This window comes from Centroberyx affinis, unplaced genomic scaffold (assembly GCF_046629955.1).
Source record: "Centroberyx affinis isolate AG114_WGS23_722 - 3 ecotype Tasmania unplaced genomic scaffold, CSIRO-AGI_Caff_v1 ptg007425l_1, whole genome shotgun sequence".
Lineage (NCBI taxonomy): Eukaryota > Metazoa > Chordata > Actinopteri > Beryciformes > Berycidae > Centroberyx > Centroberyx affinis.
In genome coordinates this window covers 25001-30000 of record NW_027283748.1, presented here as the reverse complement: position 1 = coordinate 30000, position 5000 = coordinate 25001, and the positions used below count along the sequence as shown (strand labels likewise).

Below are 5000 nucleotides of genomic sequence, written 5' to 3'. Positions count from 1 at the left end.
TGGAGCTCTGAACCTCTTTAGCCTCTGTAGCTGTGTGATGGAAACAACTGTGATGAAGACCAGATAGCAGTCTGACCTCTTGGCCTCTGACCTTCAGAAATCCAGTCCGGTCCGGTCTGGAGTCCCTCAGAGCTGTGTTCAGGTGTTCAGGTGTTCAGGTGTTTACCTGCTGCAGACTGAACACAGAGAGCTGAGGAGGCTTCGTCCAGCTCAGACTCAGAGTGTTAAGCTGCTGATCACATGATGACATGATGAGGTGGGACTCGAGTCACAATTTTAATTACTTGCATGAAGAGAAGACTTGAGACTTGACTCTGACTTGGGTTCTGGTGACTTGGGACTTGACTCTGACTTGGGTTCTGGTGACTTGAGACTTGACTCTGACTTGTACTCTGATGACTTGAAAAGGTTTCTAAAGTCTTGACTTGAGATCTTGTGTTTGTGTAAATGACTTAGATTGAAAGTGATGAGATTTGTTCCAGCAGACGACTGAATTTAAATTCTGTTTTCTGAATTTGTATGGAATGATTGAATTTATTGAAGTTGAAACTGATTATAGAAATCAAACTCATGATGCTCTTACCGAGTTTTTATCCTATTAAAACCATATTGCATTGAAAAGTCCTAGATATTTAGTTTTCTTTAAGATATTAAATTGATACTGGACTCTTGATTTGTTCTGACTTGACTTGCTGTTCTACATTTAGACTTGAGACTTGACATTAATGACATGGACTTGACTTGGTAATCTGCATTTAGACTTGAGACTTGGGACTCGGGCAAAGTTGACTCGTTCTCACCTCTGAATGATAATAATAACATAATGAAAGCAAGCTAAGAAATGTAGAAGCAAGACAAGAAACAATCCGAAACATAAAAGATCGTTACATAAAAATATGTCTGGGAAAAATGAGTTTTAAAAAATGAAAGATTACAAAATGAGTTTTAAGAAGGGATTTAAAAGACGATACAAATTCAGATCCCACACATATGTGTCACATGGTGTCTCTTGGTACCAGAGCCATCTGAACCTTAAAAGTGATCAGTTCAGTTCAGTCGGCTGATTGATTTCTTTCAGAGGAAATAAAAGCATCGTTGTCTTTTTCCAGATCCAGAAGGAAAATAACAGCTTCATTTTGGAAATATTCCTCATTTGAAAGTGACTGAATGAATAATGAATGAATGAATGAATATTTTATTTTTGTGTCTGGTCATTTTCATGACCCGTCCCTCATGGAATTATTCAGACACATTAACTAACAGCAAACCAAACATTCCGGCATGTTAACCCACCATCATCTAACAGCACAATACATAGATATCATCCAAACATAAATATAAACATAAACCTCCCACAAATAACGCTCCAGGAGATATCCCACCATGGAAAAAAAACAGCAAATATACAAACATACAAACAAGACACAAGGCACAAATCCAAACAGGACAGAATCTGCATCTGCATCCATCAGTGCCAAACACTGTATATTTGATCCAGTTCATAAACCAACAGTTTGCAATCCATATAGAATAGAGTATGAGGAATTTATCTATCATATGTTACTTTTCTCCTCCTATCCCATGCTTTAGACAGATATTCAGAGAATGCAAAAACATTATCAAAAAGGTATTCAATTAAAGCTCCAGACAGATTGCGCAACCGTCTTCACCTGTTCACCAAAACTCAAATTAGCATCAAAACTCACATCTGAGCATGTCTTTAAAGGACAATTCCTGCCTGATTTGAGTTTTCTGCTCATTTTTTTTTTTTTACATTTTCCATCCCTTCAGTGTTAATTCTGACTCTTTTTACATGCATGCACCACGATTAGAGACATTTTAAACTCAGTTTGCTCGCATTGAGGAACACGCAGTTTCCGTTTTTTCTTATTACAACCCAACAGACAAACCAGAGCCTGACTCTTCCTGCAGCTCCAGTCTGTAACATGAAACAGAAATTAAAGCTGGACTTAAACTGCTGCTTTCTTCTTTACTGGAGGAACTCGTAATATTTAGACAGTTTGTTTCAGGATATTGACTTTGAAAAACAGCTAAGATGAAGGAAAAATATTAAATATCTCCCAGTGTGATGAAAGCTGAAGCCGGTCTCCAGTGAGGGGAAACCGCTCCGGCCTCAGAACGCTTCGCTTCGTTTCGTTTCCTTTCCAAGCTGTTTGTCCAAAGCCTTCGGAGGACGGAAGGTATGAGAACCGGCTCAGAGCGTCACAGCTCAGACTGTGTCGACATCTGGACCGTTCTCATTTTCACATCGTATCCCAGCAGGCCGTTCTGCGGCTCCGGGTCAAACCCCGCTGCCGCCGCCGCCGCCGCCGCTCTGTTATCTCTGACCTGAACAAACACGTTCAGTTCTGACTGTTTCACAAAGCTGTTAAAATAAATCCACAGAAGGTCAGCAGCATGCAGTCTGATCCAGAGCGTTCCAGTTATCTTAGCGCTCAGACGCCAAGGTGGATTATTCATTAATTATTATTAATCTGCAGTGAATTACTTTGTTTGCTGAACAGTAACCTGGAACGAGATCGGAGACAGAGTTGGGCTCCGAAACCCGGTAACACCGTGGCACCGGTTCCCATTAGAGGTCTGCCCGGGCCTGGAAGTGAAGCCCGAGCCCAGGCCGCCACGTTCAGGCCGACCCGACACTGAGCCCGACTGTAACACAACATCTGAAACCCGAAACCCCAAATCAAAACGTTCCTATTTAAAAGTCAGAGCCTCGTGGGTCCGTGTATTTTTTGGTCATTCTATTTTCTTTTCAGAAACAGAAATTAAAAAAATCCACATCAAAATCCACAAATGAAAAATGGAAATAGAAGGCATTTTCTGTTCTGCTGGTCAGAAACGGCAGATACTACAACATTTATAAAGGACTTGATTTTCCCTTTAGCATTTTGTAAAACAAAAGTGAAAAAACACATTTTGGTAGGCCTGCTGTAGCCGCTGTGCATCTTTCAGCACCAGTGACAGAGCGGAGAGGAGAGAGGGAGAGAGAGAGGGAGAGAGAGAGGGAGAGAGAGAGAGAGAGACAGAGAGAGAGAGAGAGGGAGAGAGAGAGACAGAGACAGAGAGAGAGAGAGAGAGAGAGAGAGAGAGAGAGAGACAGAGAGAGAGAGAGACAGAGAGAGAGAGAGAGAGAGCCCAGCCTGTGTGACACAGAGCTTCAGGGGAAAGCGAGGAGCATAAAACATTTTGCTTTTTTCCACGTATGAAAAAAAACACAACCGAGCCCGACCCGACCGATACCCGACACACAGTCTCGGGTCCTGTCGGGTTCGGGTCGGGTTGCAGACCTCTACTTCCCGTACGGCCGGTGCTTACCGGACCGAACCGCAACAAAGATTTCGGTGCCTCATTTCGTATTGCAGCTGCATACTATAATAATATATAATAGTATACTATATGCTGAGCTGTGTATTAATCATGTGATACAAGAGGAACTCGAACTTAAACCTAGCAAACCTTGAGAAAAAATAACTTGGAAACTTGGAAACAGGAATCAGCATGACTAGACATTTGTTGATTGAACTTCTTGTCTTCAGTTCACTCAGTTAGCTTTTCTACATTAGAACAACTAACTAATGACCTTTGACCTGACTATTCAGTAGTACTCCAGTCAACTCACAATTTGAAGGCAGCAAGGAAACTTACAGTATTTTTTTAAGTTGAACTGCCTTAATATTTTTTGCAGTGTACAAACTGTCAGTTACTTGGTGCTATGCAACATGTATACCAGTTATGAAAAGTACTTAAGGACAAATAGGTTCAGTTCATTATAAAACTTTTAATAACTAGAATATCACAATAAATAGCAAATGTTGATGGTGATGATGTTTTTGTTTTGGACGTCGGTTGGGCCGGTTTGGTTTTTGGTTCGGGGGTTTTGTATTTTGTTTGACCAATAGAAGAGAAGACTGCCTGCCCCAGCTGTGACCATGGAGACGCAGCAGCCAATCAGGGAAGCTCTCTGTCCGCCGTCCAGCTGCTTTAATGTAAAAAAAAAACAAAAAAAAAACGAGGCGGCGTGAAGTGAACACACCCTCCTCTGCCTCAGCGATACTGTTACAGGAATCGATTATCACTGCAGAAAGTGGCATTAGCACATAATGGCGTGATTGGCACGGAGCGATCCCATTGGCCCGTGATAAAAGCTGATTTGTTCGCGGCGCTGAGGATTTCCTAAGCAAATCCCTTTCTGCACCAGCAGCAGGCGTCGCTCCCTCTGCTGGGAGGAGGAGGAGGAGGAGAGGAGAGGAGGAGAGGAGGAGGAGGAGAGGAGAGGTGTTTACTGGATTGTGTGGTTTCAGTCAGACTTCGTTGTGGATTAGCCGGGAGTCTGAACCGCATTTCCACAGAGCGAGGCGAGCGGCTTGGTGACTGTGAAACATATACAGTATGTGCATATTTACCACTGAGAGTCTGTTCCAGCCTCCCTGCTGCAGACCAGGATCCCTCTGACACCAGCAGGGTTTACATGGAGCCTCATGTTGACTTAAACCACATCCTACCAACATGTTTAACATACAAGGACTACAGGGACCCCGAGAATAAACTACTGTAAGAAACAACCATCATAGCAAAATGTGAACTTATTTCTTCTCAAAACATTATTAGTTATGTAATTAATGTCATCTGAAAAAAAAACCAGATTATTATTATTTTAGGAAAGTTACAGTAAATTAAATGATGTATTGTATTTGTGACTTTGAACATCATCTTACCCAATAGTGTGTGATACTTTAAATTAGGACCCATGGCAAACATGAACTCAATAAATAGTTCCATCTATTAAAACTGCATAGGTGGAATTGGGTGCTTTTGACCGGGGTCCCCCAGGACCCCGATACATTGGTATTTTTAAAAAGCATTAATTAAAACAGAAACAGAAAACAATGATATGAAGTCATTAAGAACAAACTGATTGACAAAGTCATGAAAAATTGGAATGATGGAATAAAGCACCTGTGAGATATGACAAAAAGTAT

General features: G+C 41.6%; 1 protein-coding gene across 1 annotated transcript in view; it reads left to right on the top strand.

Annotated features, from left to right (window-relative positions):
• Positions 1-5000, top strand: part of LOC139639576 (ephrin-A2) — a gene marked incomplete at its 5' end in the record, with an annotated part of 15018 nt that overhangs the window by 7698 nt on the left and 2320 nt on the right. The gene's annotated exons all lie outside the window — the stretch shown is intronic.